A 24820-nucleotide genomic window follows, 5' to 3' on the forward strand; every position below is an offset into this window, starting at 1 on the left:
CTTCTATTGTTTGACGTGAATCTCAACACTTGACTTAGGTGAAGAGACCCCATTACTAAGTGTTAGGTAAGTGTCTCTAGCCTTCCATTTCCCGTTTGACGCGAGTCTTGACACTTAACTTAGGTGAAGAGACCCGGTTACTATGTCTAGGGTGTTCGTTGACCTTTTATTCTCTCTTTGTTTTTTGAAACACTATTCAGGGTGTTGGACAGTTTTGTATGCCCTTAGCTCCAATTAGTTTGATGTACTTATGACATTTATTGTAAATGAATAAATTACATATTTGATTCATGTTCCTATGGTGTATTTTTGTGTAATACCCTTAAATCGGACACTTACGAGACTTGTGTTGGTTTAGAACATTCACAGCCAGTGGGTTGGTCTGGGGAGACCTATCCTGACAAGGTTGACACTGATGTGCCACCTGAAGGGATGAGAGATCCATTGTATGGACATCCAAAGATTGCGGAATAAGGGGGCGAATTTCAAAAATTTTTTCTCTCCTTCAACTGGGAATCACATTCCCTATTTAGAAAATCATATTTTCAATGATCATTCTTGAACCATAAACTGAACCATATCTGAACCAAATAGGAGTAGGAGAGGATTATACCTGATACGGAGAAATAGTATCCCCCAACGAAGGTGTTCACACCCAAGAAAGGATCCAAAGACTGCTTCCACTGAAGATGGCGCAGTGCAGGATAGAGCAGAATCAACAGTGTTCTTCTCCAAGAACTCTGTCTTTCGCAAGAATCAGCAGGATGGCACATGAGCACAACTTCCTATCAATTCTTTCTCAAAGAACTGATGTCAAGATTGAATCTTGACTTCTCCCACAACTGGAGATCGAACTGGAAAACAGGGCGGCGAGAACAGGGAGGCAGTAAGAAAGAATTCTGTAGGGATGCTTAATTCTTCATTCTTTTGATTTTAGCACTAAAGAAGATCTGAATGAATCATCCTCAAGGCTGCCACCCCCTCCTTCTTTTGTTAACCTAAAAGATCGGCTCCTAATCCAATCAGGAGCTACTTATCCAAATCATATTTGGATCAGCCTTCTCTTTAGGTGATAAGGATAAACTCTTATCTTATTTGAAGATTAGATCAGCTTTCTCCTAATTTCATTAAGGGTTTCTAGATCTGAATGTGATTCAGATCTAGACTCTCTGAGTGGATAGGGTCAAGACCCTATCCTATCAGCTAATCCATCTCAGAATTCACCCCGAAAATAACTAATTAAATAACCCAGTTTGAAATGGGCTTTACGCCCATTAAGCTTATGTGCTCACTTAACCTTCCTAACTGCTGCCCAGTTGGACTTCCTTGTATGGCGTGGGACCCAAGCATTGATCTACACATCAGCCACATGGGTTCGGCCCAACCTTTGTTACAAGGCCTAGTCGAATACATTGTTATGAACAATGCACCCCCTGAATCCCATCAAATGGGCTCTATGGGCCCAACACATACCCTAAGTGGTCCCTGGGCGAAGCCACCTTATAACACCCAGGGATTGTGGGTAGATGCAAGAATAGCCCATCAGGTATTATCCTCAATGGTCTTACACTTAACCTCTCAGCCCATAATGATCATACACTACCCGACAAGAGAGGACCTCTCCCTCGGCTGCAAGGAACAGTGTTGCACTCTCTGCTTATATGGATCCTAGGAATTAAAACCTTCTTGCAAACATTTTTGAAACTATAATATATATACTTTTATATCTCATATAAAATATATTTTGCAAAACAAATCTCAACGATTGAAATCGGCTACCGACAGTCTTGGTTTCCATCAGTGAGAGTGCATCCCCGATCATTACCTTCGTCCGACAAAGGGGCTGATCCTGTCACTATGATCACCCACTCAGATGAATTCTCAGACTGTCCCAACATACCCAGGTTTTGACCCCTGCTAAGGATCTCATTGATTGGTATATCAAAAACAGCCAAATCCGACACCTAGTGCAGTATCATAATCGAGTCTTGGGGTCGGGTGTAACTTTCCAGTTTTGCCCATCAATTTCCAAGGTCCAGGGCAATACTGGAAATCTGGTCCAGTTCAAAGATTCAATTAATCCTACACTGTATGTTCCTAGGGTCTCACCTCGGCAATTGAGACAAGCCACCCCAACCGACTTGGTGGCACTACAGTGTCAACCTTGTCACGATAGGTCTCCCCAAACCGACCCACTGGCTATGAACATTCTAAACTAACACGAGTCTCATTAAGTGTCCAGTTCAAGGGTATTACACAGAAACATACCAAGGGAACATGAATCAAATATGCACTTTTATTCATTTACAAAATATTCATAAATTACATCATTCTGATTGAAGCTAAGGGCATACAAAACTGTCTAACAGCTCCCACATGCACTTAGGTCCAATCAGGTACTAGCCGGAGTCCCATTCTTTCCACATGTTTCTCAAACACTTTCTGTGAAAGTGGTTTCGTCAATGGGTTTGCTACATTTTTCGCTGATGTTACTTTCTGAATCAGGACGTCTCCTCTACCAACAATCTCCCACAGTGCGTGGTACTTCCTCTCGATGTGCTTCGACTTCGAGTGGGCTCATGGCTCCTTAGCCTGAGCAATAGCTCCATTGTTGTCACACAACAATGGGATGGGTGACGTGCAGGACGGAACTACTCCCAATTCATGAACGAACTTCTTCATCCACACGTTTTCTTTGGCAGCCTCACTTGCGGCAATGTACTCGGCCTCGGTCGTGGAGTCTGTAATGGACCCCTATTTGCTACTTTTCCAGCAAATAGCACACGATCCTATTGTGAAAACATATCCAGATGTAGACTTTCTATCATCTGGATCCGACTAGAAATTGACATCTGTATACCCTTGGATCTATAGTGAGCTACCATTAAATATTAGACAAAACTCTTTTGTGTTTCATTAGGTACACGTAACCATATCGTGAAAAATCATCTGTAAAGGTGATGAAATACACGTGTTGATTCCGTGTCCTAACACTCAGGGGACCACATACATCAGTATGTATTAGGTCAACTGTGCCTGTGCATCTTTCAAACTTACCGTTAAATGGCCGTTTCGTCATCTTGCCTTGTAGGCAAGGCTCACAGGTGGGAAGATCTTCTATAGTTAGAAAATTCAAATGACCATACTTTACCAATCTTGTGATTCGGTCAACACCGATGTGGCCAAGTCGGTAATGCCACAGACACGTGGGATTAACTGTATCACGGGCTCTCTTCTTGGGGATTTCAGCTGACGTAATTTCGATTATGTTAATTTTGTAGAGAAGGATGTAGAACATAGAGACCGTTCTCCAGTTCCCCATATGCGATGAATCTGTTATTTGTTTTAATAGTAATCATATTACTAAAGAAGACAGAATAACCATCTGCACATAGTTTTGAGACAGAAATCAAGTTTCTCCTTAAATTTTGTACATAAAGATAATCTTTTAGTACAATTGTTCATTCTCTAAAAAGTAACTCCACGGTTCCTAAGGTCGCAGCTGCAACAGTTGTAGTAGTCCCCAAGTAGAGTGCGACTTCTCCTTCACTCAGCCTTCTGCTTACCTTGAACCCTACAGTGAGTTACACGCATGAGTTGAAGCCCGGAGTGAATAGACCAAGACGCAAAAGATACCAATAAATTGGTTTTCGAAATTACCTTTCTTGGATTCTAGGTAGGCAGGACAATTCCTTTTCCAGTGGCCGGTCTTCTTGCAGAAGTGACAGGCATCCGATGCTTTATTTTTTTTCTGCTTCTTGCCCTTAGTGGCTTTCTTCTGAGGCTTCTTTGCCTTCCTCTTTCTCTTGCCTGTTTTGCTAGCTTCAACAAGCATAACTATAGGCTCATCCTTTCTAATCAGTTCTTCAGTTCTTTGCATCATATTGCTAGTCTCTTGCAAACTGACATTCATCTTGTTCATGTTATAGTTCATAATGAACAGATTAAAGGAAGGAGGCAAAGAATTAAGGATAGCATCTATCTGGGTTGCAAGGTCCAGCCTGGATTCAAGAGCCTCCAGTTCATTGATATATCCCATCATCTGAAGACAATGGTCGTGAACTTGTTGGCCCTTGGTCATTTGTGCGGTCATGAATTGTTTCAAGACCTTTTGTCGAGTAGAACGATTCTGTTCTTCATACATCGTCCTGAGACTGTCCAATATGTCTTTGTCAAGTTTGATCTGATCGAACTACTTCTGTATTGGGTTGTCCAAGGAGGCAATGATGTAACACCGGGCAAGGGAGTTTTTCTCCTCCCATTCCTGATAGTCTCTCCTTCGGGCCTTAGAAGCCCTATCACCTGGACGCTACAGGGTAGGATTCTTTGCCACTTTGTCTAGCTTTTCAGAAGCTAGGACCATCATAAGGTTCCTATACCAGTCGGCATAGTTTGGGCCCTTCAACTTGTTGTCATCAAGCAATTTTGCAAATGATCCGTTTGCCCTTTTCTGATAAAAGAGCAAACATCAGTCCACAACCTTATTTGATTCATGTTCATTACATAGATATGGATTATAATCTACGTTCCATTTCCATTTATTCATCTATAAGATTTTCTTCTTTTCTCAGTGACGGAGACTACGGGTTGTTTCTGGAAATGTGGGAAATCACATAGGGTGCATGGAGCCAACTGTTTCAGCTGCATAACCCCACTACCTTTATGTGAAGGATCATATCCACTCATCATATGAGTTTTCCCTTTGGCCTCTGTCAGACAAGGTTCAGAGCCGTTTTCATGTAAACCTTTTTGTCTAGTGACTGCTTACCCATCATATTCGTGAACACCAAGGTACAGTGAGAGAGTTTCCATTTTTTGGTGAAGCCTCTCCCACATCGATCTATGACGCTCCTATCATTTTATGAAACACTTAGACAAGCCCAGCAGCAAATGGATAGCCCATTTTCTGGTGCGTTTCCTCATTACCGAAGGACCCATTCTCATGGTAATGATGGAAGGCCTTTAGAGAGTTCATCATATGAATCTCCCTATCACAAGCACTCATATTAGCTGGAGGGAACAGTTATTATGCCCAGGTTTGATTTAGGTCAAACCAAAGTGGCTCCCACTGACTTTCATAAAGTCAGATTTCGGTGGGCCTTAATCGGCTAGGGTTCCATACGTAACCTCTTGGTGAGGTGTGGGGCCCACCACTGAGGAAGGTCATCCAATGACCAAAAGGGACACCATGGCAATGATGTGCATTCAGCCATGGTGTGCGCAAGAGCCACTGTCGATTGAGCATGGGCCAAGCACTTATGGCCCATGTACGTAGCACATCACACATCCATACATCTCATGTAGGGATAAATTGATCCAATCAATTAATCATCTGTAAGGCCCATTTGAAGCCCATTTTAAATCCATAATATTAACCATTAATATTATCTAGGTATATGGGTCGAATGGTTCAGCCCTTATAGCTTTGTGTTAAGTGGGCTTTTAGCAGTTTTAACCATTTAAAGTTGGGCCGAATTAACCATTTAATTAAATATCAATCCTCAGGCCCATTAGTGAGAAAATTAGGGCTGACTTTCAGCCTTGATTGAACCCTATATTCGGTCCAAACAATTTGAACCAATCTTGGTTCGAATAGGTCCAGGGTTTGATCTTTAATTAAATCTTTAATTCAAGAAAATAATCTAAAATTAAATACTGATAAAAGAAAAACAATAATCAGTCTCATAGGGCTATTTGCACACTCCATCCTGCAAAACAGAGGTTAGATCACTGGTTGTAGTTTAATAAACTACTAATTGCAGATTGCAATTCCCCCATTTGCGAAATCTCCTTCTCTGCGAAATCTCCTTCTCTGCCGCCTTCTTCGATCCAAAATAAAATAAATAGAAATCCTAATTTCTATTAATAATTACATCAGATCGAATATCTATACATTCAGTCTAAAAATAATAAAAAAAATTATTTTACAGACCAAGTGTAACAAAATAATCCATAATCTGCAAAATCGCAAGTTCCCTGCAGAAATCAAGATTTCGATCTCCTCTTATACGAACAACCCATAAATCAAGAAAATCATAAAGAATAATTCTAAACAATAATCAGATTTATATAAAATTAAGATTATTCGCCCATAATTTTGGGAACAAATTTCCCAAAACCCTTCTCTGCGCAAATTGGGTAGAACACCTTCTGCCCATTTGCGCAGGTTCAGATTAGAAACAAATTGGTTCAAAATTTGAACCGTCTCAAAATTTGAACAAATTTCTCATAACCCTATCCTATCAGCTAATCCATCTTAGAATTCGCCCCATAATTAACTAATTAAATAGCCCAGTTCGAAATGGGCTTTAGGCGCATTAAGCTTATGTGCTCACTTAACCTTCCTAACTACTGCCCAATTGAGCTTCCTTATATGGCGTGGGACCCAAGCATTGATCTACACATCAGCCACATGGGTTTGGCCAAGCCTTTGTTACAAGGCCTAGTCGAATACACTGTTATGGACAGTGCACCCCTTGAAACCCATCAAATGGGCTCTATGGGCCCAACACTTACCCTAAGTGGTCCTTGGGCAAGCCACCTTGTAACACCCAGGGACTATGGGCAGATGCAAGAATAACCCATCAGGTATTATCCTCAATGGTCTTACACTTAACCTCTCAGCCCATAATGATCATACACTGCCCGACAAGAGAGGACCTCTCCCTCGGCTGCAAGGAACAGTGTTGCACTCTCTGCTTATATGGATCTCGGGAATTAAAACTTTTTTGCAAACATTTTAGAAACCATAATATATATACTTTTATATCTCATATAAAATATATTTTGCAAAACAAATCTCAACGATTGAAATCGGCTACTGACAGTCTTGGTTTCTATCAGTGAGAGTGCATCCCCGAGCATTACCTTTGTCCGACAAAGGGGCTGATCCTATCACTATGATCACCCACTCAGATGAATTCTCAGACTGTCCCAACATACCCAGGTTTTGACCCCTGCTAAGGATCTCACTGATTGGTATATCAAAGACAGCTCAATCTGACACCTAGTGCAGTATCATAATCGAGTATAGGGGTCGGGTGTAACTTTCCAGTTTTGCCCATCAATCTCCAAGGTCCAGGGCAATACTAGAAATCTGGTCCAGTTCATAGATTCAATTAATCCTACATTGTATGTGCTTAGGGTTTTCCCTGGCAGCTGAGACAGGCCACCCGAACAGACTTGGTGGCACTACAATGTCAGCCTTGTCAGGATAGGTCTCCCCAGACCGACCCACTGGCTGTGAACAAATCTAAACTAACACGAGTCTCATTAAGTGTCTAGTTTAAGGGTATTACACAGAAACATACCAAGGGAACATGAATCCAATTTGCACTTTTATTCATTTACAATAAACTCATAAAGTACATCATTCTGATTGGAGCTAAGGCATACAGAACTGTCTAACACCGCCAAGTCTGTTGGGGTGGCCTGTCTCTGCCACTAGGGTGAGACACGAGGTACATTTAGTGTAGGATTAATTGAATTTTTGAACCGGACCAAATTTCCAGCATTGCCCTGGTCCTTGGAGATTGATGGGAAAAACTGGAATGTTACACCTGACCCCTAGACTCGATTATGATACTGCACTACGTGTCGGATTGAGCTGTTTTTGATATGCCAATCAGTGAGATCCTTAGCGGGGTCAAAAGCTGGGTATGTTGGGATAGTCTGAGAATTCATCTGAGTGGGTGATCATAGTGTCAGGATCCACCCTTTGTCAAATAGAGGTAATGATCAGGGATGCACTCTTTCTGATGAGAACTAAGACTTCCGGTAGCCGATTTCAATCATTGAGATTTGTTTATTTTATATGAGATATAAAAGTATATATATATTACGGTTTCTAATTATTTTCAAAAGTTTTTAATTCCCGGGATCCATATGAGAGGAGAGTGCAGCACTGTTCCTTGCAGCCGAGGGAGAGGTCCTCTCTTGTTGGGCAGTGTATGATCATTATGGGCTGAGATTTTAAATGTAAGACCATTGAGGGTAATACCTGATGGGCTAATCTTGCATTTGCCTAAGTCCCTGGGTGTTACAAGGTGGCTTGGCCCAAGGACCACTTAGGGTAATGATGAGAATAAAATTTATCATATTTTTACCCCCTAATATTCCATCTTTTATACTGAATTAGTACTTAATTAGACTCATATTTCTTGTATTTCGGTGCAGGGCAAGGAAAGAAGTCGCAAGAAGGAAAACAATGTTAATTGGATGGGTTTTCACAGTTTCGGCAGTGATCAGTAATCTATTCTTCACTTTCATATCTGAGCTCCGATTGGGCTGATTCAAGATCCATTGGAAATATAAGTGAGAAAGCTAAAACTTTCATGTTTTGCACTTTCGCAGATTCGGCTTACATCATAGTGAAATATGGGCCCGAAGACAGAGCAATTTCGTAGTGAGACCCATTTTCCAGCTGAAGCCCATTTCGCAGAAAAACATTGAGGCGGCCCAAGTCATTAAAGCAGCCCATTCGAATTCAAGAATTTAGAGAGTCCTGTTAGATTTAAAATTTTAATGTAATTCCAGAAATATTTGAAAATATTTAGATCATGAGATAGCAGAGAAGATAGGATAGGAGGAGGAGTTTGGATCAAGGCTGGATTATCCATTTTTGAAATAACTCCAAGTAATTGTAAGCTATATATGAGAGGGGGGGTGTACCAACCTTAAGGGTATCACGAACTGGATTGCAGATCTATCAAGAAGAGATCAAACAAATCAAGAAACCTGGGAAGAAGGTGATCAAGAACTCAAGAAACTTCAAGAAGAAAGTGGCAGCAAGAAGAAGAGATCTCAGCACCATGGGTGAATTCATGAGTTTTTTTATTTCCCTTTGTTTGTTTTAATTCTTTTATCATGAATTGATTTGTTTTTAGCTAGGGCTATGGAAAGCATAGCCTTGTTAATGAATATATTTTTATCTTTATGATTTATCCAAGATTGTGATTTCCATATAGTCTATGAATTATCTTGTTTAATGCGATTAAGAGTTTGACCACCCGTTAATTGATTTGGTTTATTTGAATGAATCGAGAGAGGAATTCACATAATTGACTGAATATTTCATAGTGTGAATTGAATGGTATATAGAGATATACATACATGATTCATCTGAATATAATGGTTTTTCCTCGGACTTAATGCACTTCCATCTTGAGAACTCTACTCGAGAGATCAAAGGGTTACCTGATAGGCGTAGTTTTAGTATATTTTGAGAGAGTATATTAAATAAAATTAGAGAGAACTCAGCTTATGAGAATGACAAATAATCTTGGTTAATCGAATCCGTTAATATTCATTACATAGGTTAGGTGGACCAAAAGCCCTAGCGATTTCATCTGTTGCATATTCGGTTAGTGATCACCCTTGCTTCCATTTTCTCTTTTCTAGTTTTTATTTTTAGCAGTTTTTACTCTTAAATCTGAAATTCGATTGTCCAAATAATTAGGGAAGGCTGTAGTTCTAATAGTTATTTTGTTAAATCCCCGTGGGAACGGTATTTTTATACTACTTGATAACTAGTGCACTTGCTAGGGTTATAATTATAGCTATTAAGTTTTTGGCGCCGTTGCCAGGGATTTAATCCTAAAATAATATTACAACTTGTTAACCTTGATTAATTTGGATTTTTATTATTTTATTTTGTTTATTTTTTTTAGTTTGTTTGAATTCTTGCTTTGTTCAGATTTTTTTTAGTGCATGACATGCACTAGACAAGAAGGACTAGCAAGATTCGATCCTGAAATTGTGAGGACCCTTCGCTTATTGCAAAGGGCCAACAGAGGTAAAGCAAGAGAGGAGGTTGATATTGGTGAACCAGCAATAGAAATTGGGGAAGAAATGGCAGAAGCAAATCACACCCTCCTGGGCTATGCTTGTCTAACCATTGATGGGGCGACTTCCAGCATTTGCAAGCCCACAATTCAGGGTAACAATTTTGAAATCAAGCCTGCAATAATTCAAATGATTCAGACAAGTATTCAGTTTAGTGGGTTACCAAGTGATGATCCTAATGCACACATTGTTAAATTCTTAGAAATATGTGATACATGTAAACATAATGGAGTTAGTGATGATGCTATTAGGCTTAGATTATTTCCATTTTCATTGCGTGATAGAGCTAAAGATTGGCTTAACTCACTCCCTGCAGGAAGTATCACCACTTGGAATGATCTAACCCAAAAATTTTTGGCTAAATATTTCCCACCCTCTAAAACAATAAAGCTAATTAATGATATTACTACTTTTGCTCAATTTGAGAGGGAATCCTTGTATGAAGCATGGGAATGATTCAAGGATATGCTTAGGAAGTGTCCTCACCATGGAATACCAACTTGGTGTCAAATTCAGACTTTTTATAATGGTATTACCCCCTCTAATCGATCTATTATTGATGCAGCTACAGGTGGCACAATCATGAGAAAAATACCAGAGGAAGCTTATGACCTAGTAGAGGTGATGGTGTCGAACAGCTACCAGTGGAGCAATGACCGAACCAATCAGAGGGGAGTACACCACATCGATTCCCTCGCAACCCTATCTGCGCAACTTGCTAATTTGAATAAGAAACTTGATACTTCCAATGTTGTAGACATTAATGCATCATCTAGCATTCCATGCGATTTATGTGGTCAAATAGGACATACTAATTCTGATTGTCCATTAGATAGTCTTTTTACTTCACATGAGAATGCTAATTTTATCTCTCATACTAGCAGGCCGAATTTCAATCCCTACTCAAATACATACAACTCAGGGTGGAGGAATCATCCAAACTTTTCATGGAGCAACAATCAACAAAAGGCACCCATGGGATTCCAACAACAGTCGCCTCCACAAGAAAAAAGAAGTAATTTGGAAGAAATGATCTCTAAGTTCATTAATGCAACTGAAGCAAAGCTCCAAGAGCATGATAAGGGGTTCTTTAGTCAAGAAGCATCAATCAAGAACTTAGAAGTCCAAATGGGGTAGATCGTGAATCTGTTGTTGGAAAGAAAAGAGGGACGACTACCCAGCAACACGGAGAAGAATCCCAGAGAGTAGGTATACGCCATAGCCTTAAGAAGTGGGAAGACAGTTGGTGAAATCCAGAAAGAAGACAAGGAAGCTGATGTGGCTGATCTGCAAAAGGAGAATGGGGGAAGCACCCCTAAACTGAATTTAGATGAAATTAAACTTCCTATCCCCTACCGAAGAAGAGTCTTGAAGGCTAAATTAGATAAGAAATTTGAAAAATTTTTGGAAGTGTTTAAAAAGATCCAATATTAATCTTAATCTTCTTGATGTATTGTCACAGATGCCAAAGTATGCCAAATTCCTGAAGGAGGTGATGTCCAACAAAAGGAAGTGGGAGTATTGTGAGATGGTAAAGCTAAACGAAGAATGTTCAGCCATTCTTCAAAATAAACTGCCTCCAAAACTAAAGGATCCAGGGAGTTTTTCTATACCTTGCACCAAAGGGAATACTGAATTTGAAAGCTTTATGCGATTTAGGTGCTAGCATAAATTTAATGCCTTATTCTATCTTTGAAAAACTTGGACTGCATGAACTAACATCTACAACTATTACCTTGCAACTAGCTGATTGAAGCATTAAATATCCTAGGGGAATAGTAGAAGATGTTTTACTCAAAGTGGGTAATTTCATCATTCCTGCTGATTTCATTGTGTTGGATATGGAGGAAGATAGGACAATGCTGTTGATTCTAGGGAGACCCTTTCTTGCTACGGGTAATGCTTTAATTGATGTGAAAGAAGGTCTGCTTACTCTTAGAATTAATGATGAAGAAGTGGTGTTTAATGTATTTAAAACCATGAAATGTCCCAACACAATTGAACATGAGATATATGCATTTGACTGCATTGATGAAGTAGATACATCTAAATCAGAAGACATATTGAAAGTTGCACTTAACAATAGTCCTAATCAATTGCAACAAGTAGAGCTGAAGTTTGTATTGAAATCAGAACTGCGAAATTTGACTTTTGAGCTAGACTCGTTTGAAATTACAACTCATAATGCATTTTTTCTTATGAGTGTGTTTCTTCTTCTCGTATCTCACATCTATAGGATCTCAACGAGGTATTCAGAGAAGTCCCCTTAATTCTTTCTCTCCTTATTCTTTTTATGCATATTCCATACATTGAGGACAATGTATACCTTAAGTGTGGGGGAGGATTAAGGGGGATTAAGGGGTTGATAAAATTTTTCTTCAATTAACTCTAGCATACTTCGATAGACAAGAAAGGATGCAAGCAAATCTAGCTGAAATTTTTGGCTATGGAAGGTACCTCAGTAGTTGGAATGATCAACGAGCAAGATGCAATACAAATTTGACCCCTATGAGCATTTGGTTTATGACTATCAAACATGGTTTGATTATTCTAGAACTTGCGTTTATAGACATGTTCAGACAACAGTAGTGAGTTCAAGGATTGGTATGAAAATGGTGATGCCCTTTTTCGAGAAAAAAAAAGAAAGGGAAGAGGAGAAAAATAAAGTATAGTGTGAGATGGAGCATAAAATGCACTCACACTAAAAGCATAAGAAAAGGGTGAGATGGAGAATAAAATGCACTCATCCCTAGATCCCAAACCCTTGTCACTTTTTGATGCAATGAACTCATGCTAGGGGTGGAGATGTGATACATAAGCAAGCTTATAGTAATAACATTCCTTGTTTTGACTTATTCAAAAAAAAATATATATATTTTATTATGAGGGAATACTTTGAATCTTGCTACATTTTGATTATGAAAACAATGAGTGTTTACTTTAGTCCTAAAATTGTTCATGCGATGAAATGCCTACTCCCCTTGATTGTTGATTTCACTGGGGAGCATGAGGATTAGCGATTTAAGATGATTCTTTGACAAGTTAAAGAGGAACAAGAAGTGGACGAATGGAAGAATCATTAAATACTGGATCAAGGCATGCAAGAGGGCGAACATCCTCTGAAGAATGTCCTCCAAAAATTTTAGTAGTTAGTCAGCTTGTCTTGTTTTAGTTTTGCTTCAGTTTTGTCTTGCCCGAGGACGGGCAAGAGTTTAAGTGTGGGGGGATTTGATGAGAATAAAATTTATCATATTTTTACCCCCTAATATTCTGTCTTTTATACTGAATTAGTACTTAATTAGACTCATATTTCTTGTATTTTGGTGCAGGGCAAGGAAAGAAGTCGCAAGAAGGAAAACAAGGCTAATCGGATGGATTTTCAAAGTTTTGGTAGCGATCAATAATCTGGGCCTAACTTTCATATTTGAGCTCCGATTGGCTGATTCAAGATTCACTAGAAAGATAAGAGAGAAATCTACAACTTTTATGTTTTGGGCTTTCATAGATTCGGCCTACATCAAAGTCAAATTCGGGACCAAAGATGGAGCAATTTCGTAGTGAGGCCCATTTTCCAGCTGAAGCCCATTTCGCAGAAAAACATTGAGGTGGCCCAAGTCATTAAAGCAGCCCATTCGAATTCAAGAATTTAGAGAGTCTTGTTAGATTTAAATTTTAAATGTAATTCCAGAAATATTAGTAAAGATTTAGATCTTGAGATAGGAGAGAAGATAGGATAGGAGGAGGAGTTTGGATCAAGGCTGGATTATCCATTCTTGAGATAACTCCAATAATTGTAAGCTATATGAGAGGGGGGCATACCAACCCTAAGGGTATCACGAACTAGATTGCAGATCTATCAAGAAGAGATCAAACAATTCAAGAAACTTGGGGAGAAGGTGATCAAGAACTCAAGAAACTTCAAGAAGAAGGTGGTGGCAAGAAGAAGAGATCTCAGCACCATGGGCGAATTCATGAGTTCTTTCTTTCCCTTTGTTTGCTTTAATTCTTTTATCATGAACTTATTTGTTTTTAGCTGGGGCTGTGGAAAGCCTAACCCTATTAATGAATACATTTTTACCTTTATGATTTATCCAAGATTGTGATTTCCTTATAGTCTATGAATTATCTTGCTTAATGCGATTAAGAGCTTGGCCACCCCTTAATTGATTTGGTTTATTTGAATGAATTGAGAGAGGAATTCACACAATTGACTGAATAGTTCATAGTATGAATTGAATGGTATATAGAGATATATATACATGATTCATCAGAATATAATGGTTTTTCCTTGGACTTAATGCACTTCCATCTTGAGAACTCTACTCGAGAGAGAATGTTGTTGGGCTTGTCTGAGTGTTTCATAAGATGATAGGGGCGTCATAGATCAATGTGGGAGGGGCTTCACCAGAAAATGGGAACTCTCTCATGGTACCTTGGCGTTCATGAATATGATGGGTAAGCACTCATTGGACAGAAAAGTTTACCTGAAAATGGCTCTTTACCTTATCTGACAGAGGCCAAAGGGAAAACTCATATGTTGAGTGGATATGATCATTCACAGAAAGGTGGTGGGGTTTTGCAGCTGAAACAGTTGGCTCAATGCACCCTATGTGGTTTCCCACATTTCCAGAGACAAGTCGTTGTCTCCGTCACTGAGACAGGAGGGAAATCTTAGAGATGAACAAATGGGAATGAAACATAGATTAAAAGCCATATCTATGTAATGAACATAAATCAAATTAGGATGTGGACTAATGTTTGCTATTTTACCAGAAAATGGCTAATGGACAATTTGCCAAGCTCACTGATGACAACAAACTAAAAGGGCCTAATTATGTTGATTGGTACCGTAACCTTATGCTGGTACTGACTTCTGAAAAACTGGATAAAGTTGCCAAAAACCCCACCCTGGAGCGTCCGGGTGATCGGGCTTCTGAGGCCTACAGAAGGGACTACCTGGAGTGGGAGGAAAAGAACTCCCTAGCCCGTTGCTATATCATAGCTTCTCTGGACAATCCAATACAGAGGCAGTTCGATCATATCAAACTGGCCAAGGACATATTGGATAGCCTGAAAACTATGTACGAAGAGTAGAATCGTTCTGCTCGGTAGAAGGTCTTGAAGTAGTTCATGACCGCTCAAATGACTAAGGGACAGCAAGTGCATGACCATTGTCTTCGGATGATGGGATACATAAACGAGCTGGAAGCCCTAGGGTCCGGGCTAGACCATGTCACCAAGGTAGACACTATTCTGAATTCCTTACCTTTGTCCTATAATCGGTTTGTCATGAATTATAACATGAATAAGCTGAATGTCAGCTTACAAGAGTTCAACAATATGTTGCAACGAGTTGAGGAACTGGTTTGTAAGGATGAGCTCGTCGCCATGCTTATGGAAGCAGAGGTCTAAGAAGAGGCCCCAGAAAAAGGGCAACAAATCCAAGAAACAGAAGAAGGACAAGGCATCCGATGCCTGTCACCATTGTCACTAGACCGGCCACTAGAAAAGGAACTGTCCTGCCTACCTGGAATCCAAATAGGTAATCCCGAATCCTGTGTCATAGAAACCAATTTGTTGGTTACTTCTGCATCCTGGTGTATTGACTCTGGGGCTTCAACTCATGCATGTAATACATTGCAGGGTTTTAGAATAAGCAGAAGACTGAGTGAGGGAGAGGTGACGCTCTTCTTGGGAATATCTGCAAGCGTTGTAGCTATGGCCATCGACAGTGAAGAATTGTTTTTAGAGAAGGATCACTTTTACTTAAAGATTGTCTTTATGTACAAAGTTTAAGAAGAAATTTGATTTCTACCTCAAAATTGTGTGCTGATGGATATACTATTTTTTTTAGTAATACGATTACTATTAAAAGAAACAACAAATTCATTGCATGCGGGGAACTGGAGAACGGTCTCTATGTTCTGCATCTTTCTCTAGAATCCATCATAGCCGAAACTACATTGGTTAATGTTTCCAAGAGAACTCATGATATCATTAGTCCCATGTGCCTCTGGCATTACCGTCTTGGCCATATCGGTATTGACCGAATCACAAGGTTGCTAAAGGAAGGTCCTTTGGGTTTTTTAACTGTAGAAGATCTTCCCATCTGTGAGCCTTGCCTTCATGGTAAGATGACAAAACAGTCATTCGGTGGCATGCCTGAAAGATGTACAGGCGCGCTTGACCTTATACATAGTGATGTATGCGGGTCCCTGAATGTTAGGAGTTGTAACCAACACATAACATTCATCACCTTCACCGATGATTATTCGCGGTATGGTTACGTGTACCTAATGAGACATAAGTCTGAATCCTTTGAAAAGTTCAAGGAGTTTAGACAAGAGGTTGAGAAATAGTTGGGGAGAGAAATTAAGACCCTTCGATCCGATCGAGGTGGCGAGTATGTCTCTAACGAATTTAGGGACTACCTAAAGGTCAATGGGATAGTATCGCAGTTAGCTCCTCCTGCTACACCACAACTTAACGCTATTTCAGAGAGGAGGAGTAGGACCATACTTGATATGGTCCGGTCACATCACGCACACTCGAAGTTACCCACATCCTTTTGGAGATACGCATTAGAGACTACGATTTATGTGCTGAATAGGGTTCCAACCAAATTGGTTATGAGCACTCCATATGAACTTTGGAGTGAAAAGAAACCAAGTGTCAGACACTTGAAGATTTGGGGTTGTTTGGCACACGTTAAAGAATGAGCCTGGACAAATTGGAATCCCGAACCAGCCGTTGCCTATTTGTAGGCTACCCCAAAAGCTCTATGGGCTATGTATTCTATGACCCAGGAGAACAGAAGGTGTTCTGTAGTCGGAATGCCCATTTCTTGGAAGAGAATTACATCCTAAACAATCATTGTTAGGAAATTGTTTTTGATGAGGAGAGCTCAGGAGTAGTGGGAGATGTCCCACATGTTCCAGGTAGTGACCAACCTAGAAGATCTACTTGGGTATCCAGGCCACCAGTCCGTTATGGTTATGACCAGGATAGTTATCGTGGAAGCCTTGACTAGTGAGGGGGATCCCGTGACTTACGCGGAAGCTATGTTGGACATAGACTCCCTTAAGTGGGAAGATGCCATGAGAGCTGAGATGGACTCAATGGAGACCAATGAAATCTGGGCTTTGGTAGATCCGCCCCCTGGGGTAAAAGCAATTGGTTGCAAATGGATCTATAAGAGGATGAAGGGCCCCGATGGCAGGGTTGAGACCTACAAAGCTCGTCTGGTGGCGAAAGGGTACACTTAGAAAGAGGGCATTGATTATGAGGAAACCTTTTCGCCTGTGGCCATGCTTAAATCCATTAGGATCTAGTAGCCGTAGCAGCATACCATGACTATGAGATTTGGCAAATGGATTTAAGCAAGTTTTTAGGAGTTGGAACATCCAATTTGACTCTACTGTCAAAACGTTTGACTTTGAGCAGAATACGGATGAGCCTTGTGTTTACAGGAAGACCAGTGGGGATAAGGCTACGTTCTTGGTTCTGTATGTGGATGATATCCTACTCATTGGGAATGATGTGGGAATGTTGACCTCGGTCAAAGTATGTCTTTCACAACAGTTCTCCATGAAAGATCTTGGAGAAGCATCTTATATACTGGGTCTTCGACTCTATCCTAATCTGCTTACATTGACAAATCGTCAAAATGTACAACATGGAAAACTCCAAGAAGGGAAACGTTTCGTTGCTGTGCGACAACAATGGGGCCATTGCTCAGGCCAAGGAGCCACGAGCCCAATCGAAGTCCAAGCACATCGAGAGGAAGTACTACGTACTGCAGGAGATTGTTGATAGAGGGGACGTCCTGATTTAGAAGGTAGCTTTAGTGGAGAATGTTGCAGACCCATTGACTAAGCCACTCACATAGAAAGTGTTTGAGAAACACGTGGAAAGTATGGGACTCCGGCTTATTCCAGATTGGACCAAAGTGCAAGTGGGAGCTGTTAGACAATTTTGTATGCCCTTAGCTCCAATCAGTTTGATGTACTTATGACATTTATTGTAAATGAATAAAGTACATATTTGATTAATGTTCCTATGGTGTGTTTTTGTGTAATACCCTTAAATCGGACACTTACGAGACTTGTGTTGGTTTAGAATGTTCACAACCAGTGGGTCAGTCTGGGGAGACCTATCCTGATAAGGTTGACACTGATGTGCCGCCAAGTCGGTTGGGGTGGCCTGTCTCTGCCACCAGGGTGAGACATGAGGTACATGCAGTGTAGGATTAATTGAATCTTTGAACTAGACCAGATTTCCAACATTGCCCTAGACCTTGGAGATTGATGGGAAAAATTGGAAAGTTACACTTGACCCCTAGACTCGATTATGATACTGCACTAGGTGTCAGATTGGGCTGTCTTTGATATGCCAATCAGTGAGATCCTTAGCGAGGTCAAAACCTGGGTATGTTGGGACAGTCTGAGGATTCATCTGAGTGGGTGATCATAGTGACAGGATCAGCCCCTTTGTCGGCGGACAATGGTAATGATCGGGGATGCATTCTCTTTGATGGAAACCAAGACTGCCGGTAGCCGATTTCAATCATTGAGATTTGTTTTGCAAAATAAATTTTATATGAGATATACAAGTATAAATATTATGGTTTCTAATTGTTTGCAAAAGGTTTTAATTCCCGGGATCCATATGAGAGGAGAGTGCAGCACTGTTCCTTGCAGCTAAGGGAGAGGTCCTTTATTGTCGGGCAGTGTATGATCATTATGGGATGAAAGGTTAAGTGTAAGACCATTGACGGTAATACCTGATGGGCTAATCTTGTATCTACCCACAGTCCTTGGGTGTTACAAGGTGGCTTGGACCAGGGACCACTTAGGGTAAGTGTTGGGCCCATAGAGCCCATGTGATGAGTTTTAGGGGTGCACTGTCCATAACAGTGTATTCGGCTAGGCCTTTTAACAAAGGCTGGGCTGAACCCTTGTGGCTGATGTGTAGATCAATGTCTGGGTACTATACCATACAAGAAAGCCCAACTGAGCAGCAATTTGGAAGGCTAAGTGAGCACTTAACCTTATTGGGCCTAAAGCCCATTTCGAATTGGGATGATTCAATCAGTTTAATAAGGGGTGAATTTTGGGATTAGATTAGTAGATAGGATTGGGTCTTAACCCTATCCACTCAGAGTCCAAAATGGAATGTGATTCAGATTTGAAAACCTCCTAATAGGATTTGGAGGGAGCTGATCTAATCTACAGATAAGATAAGGGTTTACCCTTATCACTTAAAGGGAATTTTGATCCCAATATGATCTTGATCAACAACTCCTAATAGGATTAAGAGCAGGTCCCTTTAAGGTTATTAAAGAAGGAGGGGTTGGCACCCTTTTGATATACTACACTTCATATCCTATCTTCAGAGCTGAAATTATAGAAGAGAGATTTCAGCTTTACTGCGCTAAATCTCTCTTGTCGCCTCCTTCCTGCTACCGCCATATCTACCAATTCGATCTCCTGTTCTAAGTGGGAGTGATCAAGATCAGATCTTGATATCAGTTTCTTGTGAAGGGATTGATAGGAAGCTGTGCTCACATGCCATCCTGTTGATTCTTACAAAGGATTAGGTTTTGGGAAGAACACTGTTGATTCTGCTCCATCTTGCACTGAGCCATCTTTATGGTAGCAGTCTTTGGTTCTTCCTTGGGCGTGAACAACTCCATTGGGAGATACTATTTCTCCATATCAGGTATATCCCTCTCCTACTGCTTTTTGTTCAGATCTGATTCGGTTCTTGGTTCAAGATTGATCATTAAAAAATATGATTTTTCTAAAATAGGGAATACGATTCCCAATAGGATGGAGAGAAATTTTTGAAATTCGCCCATTCCATTCCACAAGATTCGGGCATCCATATGATGGATATTTCATCCCCTTCACAGGGTAGTCTATTGTCTCTAACAATTTGAAGAATTTATATCTAATTACTTAATCTTTCTCTTCTTATCTTTACAGGGGCAAACTTGGGAGTATTTTTAATTTCTAAACGGTTTTGACAATATTCAAATAAGACCAATTTAACTCCTGTCACTTGCTACCAATTTCTACAAGATTCAATATTTTTTTATCAGTTTCCTCAACTTTTTCTATTCGAGAATCTGTTTTAATGGAAAAAAAATTTTAAAATTTTCAATGAAATTTCAATTGTACATATTTATAGGCTTAACTTCTCAAAATTTTCTTTAAATTTTCTCTCTTTCCTCACCCCAACTTAAATGCCTTTGCCTCCAATGGCATAACTAGTTCGATGTAAAAGGGTCTTGGGCCAAAGGGAATAATCAAGGGGTTTTTTCCCAACGAGTTCAAGGTCTGCCAGCTGGTCTCAAATCAAGAAAAGAAACAAAAAACTCTAATCCTAAAAACAACTATGTTGGGTTGCCTCCCAACCAGCGCTAATTTTAACATCGTCAGCCAGATGCCATTCATTCTTAAAAATGTTGGGTTGCTTCCCAACCAGCGCTATGTTTAACGTCTTCAGCCAGACACATTCACTCACTTATCTCATCTACACTCCCGGACTTGCTTTATTCTTTACAAAGATAGGGCTCAGATTAGGCTAACCAAGGGGTAGACATGGAATCTAAAAGTTCATCCACTATATCTACCTTGAACTTATCTTCCCATAGGTTTGGATACTTAGTGGCATTAAATACATTTAATTGAACTTTTTGCTCCCCAAATAAAATGTCCATTTCTCCCGATTTACAATTGATATTTGCATTGGCTGTTGCCAGAAAAGGACATCCTAAGATTATCGAGTTATGGTTTAGTTCCTCGGTTGGGGTCATGTCTTAGACCATAAAATCCACTAGCAAGTAACAATCCTCTACCCTGACAATGACATCCTCAATAACACTTGGAAGAGTCTTGATCAATGAGTTGTAGAATTACCGGGGTAGGTTTTAATTTGCCGATCCTGAACCTTTCATAAATAATAGAGGGGAGCAAATTTACACTGGCCCCAAGATCTAATAGAGCCCGATCAAAAGTGATTCTAGAGATGACACATCTTATTAAAGGAGCACCAGTGTCTTTCATTTTCTTAGGGAGTTGATTTAGGATAACCGCACTAACATCTGCCAAGAGCATCACTTTTTGCGGGGTTGATCGTGGCTCCCTCTTTTGAGTGTACAACTCTTTCAAGAACTTGGCATAGGCCAGGACATGTTGGATCATGTTGAGTAGAGGGATGTTAATATGAACTTGCTTGAATAACTCCCTGATCTCCTCATTGCAAGTCTCTTTCATCTTTCGCAATGGCCCGACTATGAGTATGGTTGGAAAGGGAATTATAGGTCGGTTCACTATAGGTTGTTCTAAATTTTCCTTTCTTTTTTCTTGCCCCCAACTTATGGTCTTCTTGCTCATTCCGTTCTTCACTTTCTTTTTCTCATACGCATCCTCTAAAATCCTCCCATTCCTTAAGATTGTAATAGCCTTGGCATTTTCAAATAGAGGGTTCTTAGGAGGTGGTTAGATCTGCTATGTAGGAAAACCCGGTGGCTGATTTGTAGGATTCACAACCAGTTGATTCGGTAGTTGTCCCACTTTTCTATTTACATCGGTTTCAGCTAGCTGTCATATTTGGCTTTCAAATCTAGCTATGGACTGCTACTGAGTTAGAATTTTCCTGAATTTGCCATCAATTGAATTGGTTTGAGGAGGTTGTGGGTAAACCTTATAAGGTTGGACCGACTTGTTTCTAGGGTTCCACCGACTTCATAGAGCCCTACCCTATTAGAGGGTTCCACTGACCTTTCATAGGAATACAATGAGGCATTGTTGATGGAATTTTCACTCAATGTCTCAAAAAGAGTATATGCTTCATCCTCACTTTTGCTCATAAATGCCCCCCATAGGATGCATCAACCATTTGCATGTATTGATCAGTTAGACCTTCATTGAAGGCTTGGACAATTTGCTATTGAGACATGGCATGGTGTGGGCACTTTTTCATCAACTCTTTCATTCTCTCCCAAGACTCGTGAATTTGTTCACCCGATGTTTGGGTGAATCCAGTGATGACTCTTCTCATGGTATTGGTTCGTCGTATAGGGTAGAACTGTCTAAGGAATTCTTGTTGCATTTCTACCTAAGTTCTAATAGGTCTCGCTATAGTTCCCAACTAGTGCTTGGCCTTGTCTTTCAAGGAGAAGGGGAAAAGAGTTAATCTAAGGCCATCATCACTAAAGTTTTGGATCCTTACAGTGGAACAGATTTCCAGAAACTCGTCTATGTGTTTGTATGTATACTCACTTGGGTTCCCATAGAAAGAAGGGAGCATCTGGATTGTGCTTGATTTAATTTGATACTACACGGCCTAGGTATTCGACAACTGTATACAGGATGAAGGGTTATACTGGGTCAGAGTGAAATACTCTTTCAGCTTTCTGGACCATGCATCATTGATTGAGGCCATTTGGTTGCGTTGTTGGTGATGGAGTTATCTCTCTATCATTGGTATGGGTTCTACTGTTTCTCTCCTCAGAGATCTCCTTCACAACATATAACTCTGAAGTCCCTTTTTCTTCTCCTTTTTTCTTTATTAAAAATTTAAAATTTGAATTTTAATTTCAAATTTAGATTTTGAAATTTAAATTCTGAAATTTAAACTCAAATTTGAATTTAACTGGGGTGACTACACTTGAAATGCAATCCCATTTTCTCTTCTCTTCTCTTTTCTTCAATAGTTTGGTAACATTTCGGTACCCCACCTTTTGCTATTACGTCCTACAAAAATGAGATTACAGATCACGTAATCAAACAAAAATAAAAAAATAATGAAACAGATTTGGAGAAAGCAAATAAAAAATTTTCTCCGTTGCTTCCTTGGCAACTGCGCCAAAAACTTGGTGTTACCGGAAGCATGTCGTTAACCACTTTGGAACACCAGTTTAATAATTTATAAATTTTTTCTATCCTCACGTAACCTTAAACAATGTAGTACGTGGTGAGGAAGGGGTCGAACCCACAAGGAAGCAAGGGAAAAATTATTATTTTCTCATTCTAGACAATTAAAAAGAAAATGGACATGGGGATTGTAGAAACTTAGAAAATAAAATTTATTAATGCTAAAATTAAATGTTCAGAATGAAACAAGGCAATAATCAAAATTCAGAAATAAAAGAACACTAAAATCAACAAAAGAAATAAATAAAAGTGATCCAAAATTCGGATCCAGTGGCGGTAGCTGTAGATTGGATGGACGATTTGCTGGAACCCAACCTGACAAGATCTGGGCATCCTTCCCTCTTTAGCGCTCGAACCCCTCGAGACACCTTAGCCTTGAATCAGCCGAATTTGGATTTGCAAAACACACAAACGAACGGAAATTAAATCTAAAAGATTGCTGAAATAAAAATAACATGAAAGAAAATAAAGAAAATAAAAGGATGATTGGTTAGATCTAGTGGTGGTAGCTGGTGATTGGCTGGACTACTTGCAGGAACCCCTCCTGATAAGAGTTGGGCGTCCTTCCCTTCTACAACCCTTGAACTCCTCAAGAAACCTTAGCCTTGTGAACTAGGAGAATTGACCAACCCCTTCTCCAGGGCCCCTGGGGTCCTTGTGTTTAGAGAAGGGTGATCATAACTGGGATTAGAGAGAAAAAGGGGCGGTAATTGGGTTTTTGCAGAAATATGGGCACCCTAGTTTTGAGAATGGAGAGTTAGGATTGGTGTAAGGTGATCCTAAGGCTGAGAAGAGAAGGAGAGGGCACCTAATATTATGTATGGCTGAGATTTTGGCTCCTAAGATTGGATGGTGGAGATTTAGGCACCTCCGGCCGAAAGGTGGAGGTTAAAAGGAATGGAATGTGAGAATTTTGTAGTTAGGGGCTGGTAGGGTTTGTTAGAGGTAAAAGGAATGAGAGGGGAGGTGCCCTAGGGTTTGATGAGGATAGGGGAGTATGCTAATACAGTAAGAAGGGTGCCATTCTGGGTTTAGAAGATATGAGGTGCCATCCAGTGCTCAGTTTTTCACAGAAACACCCCCTCTCTCTGTTGGAATTCACACCAGCTTCCCAAAAACTACATTTCTACCATGAAACTTCCCTAGTTTTCTCAGGATTTGGACAAGGACCCTCAGAGGTCACAATATTGAATTTAACTGAAAAAAGGGCACATTTTGACTATTCTAAGGCCTAGGTAACCCTAAAATGATACCTGTTAAGGCATCAAAATTTAGAGTTATCACACCCGACTTGATCGTTGCTAGTCCCTTAGCAATGCAGCCTTAAAATTACATCGAGTAAAAATATCATTCCCATTGCAAGATCATCCATGACAAAATTAACCAAGTATCCTGATTTCAGAATTCTCAAACTTTGTATAGATCAGTATTGGGTTTAAGGGGTAAAATCGTCATGCTTTGAACATTATAGAAATTTGGCTTAAAAATCTTATATACCCTTCCATTTGCAGACAGTCTCAATAAGATGAGATTGATTTTTAAAATCGGGCAGGTATTTTTCTTATCATTTCTCTACCCCTAAATTTGATATGCACACACATTTTTATTGCTACCTTTCACTGTTTGACGCAAATCTCGGCACTTGACATAGGTGAAGAGACCCGATTACTAAGTGTTAGGTAAGTGTCTCTGGCCTTCCCTTTTCCGTTTGATGCGAATCTCGACACTTAACTTAGGTGAAGAGACTTGATTACTAAGTCTAGGGTGTCCGTTGACCTTTTATTCTCTCTCTCTTTTTTTTTGAAACACCGTTCAGGGTAGTCTACTGTCTCTAAGAATTTAAAGAATTTCTGTCTAATTTCTCAATCTTTCTCTTCTTATCTTTACAGGGGCAAACTTGGGAGTATTTTCAATTTCTAAATAGTTTTGACAATATTCAAATAAGACCAATTTAACTCCTGTCACTTGCTACCAATTTCTTCTAAATTTAATATTCTTTTATCAGTTTCCTTAACTTTTTTTTGTTCAGGAATCTC

General features: G+C 39.9%; 2 non-coding genes across 2 annotated transcripts; one reads left to right on the forward strand and one right to left on the reverse strand.

Moving 5' to 3' along the window:
- Positions 1–10230: 10230 nt before the first annotated feature.
- On the reverse strand, positions 10231–10337 carry LOC148871631 (small nucleolar RNA R71). The gene has a single exon (XR_016108547.1). It is a non-coding gene; the product is annotated as a small nucleolar RNA R71 (small nucleolar RNA).
- An 11468-nt stretch (positions 10338–21805) lies between these two features.
- LOC148871632 (small nucleolar RNA R71) lies at positions 21806–21912 on the forward strand. Its single transcript, XR_016108593.1, has one exon. It is a non-coding gene; the product is annotated as a small nucleolar RNA R71 (small nucleolar RNA).
- The last annotated feature ends 2908 nt before the right edge of the window (positions 21913–24820 follow it).

Source organism: Nelumbo lutea, chromosome 2 (assembly GCF_056320005.1).
Source record: "Nelumbo lutea isolate HS-2025 chromosome 2, American lotus-T2T, whole genome shotgun sequence".
NCBI classification, from domain to species: domain Eukaryota; kingdom Viridiplantae; phylum Streptophyta; class Magnoliopsida; order Proteales; family Nelumbonaceae; genus Nelumbo; species Nelumbo lutea.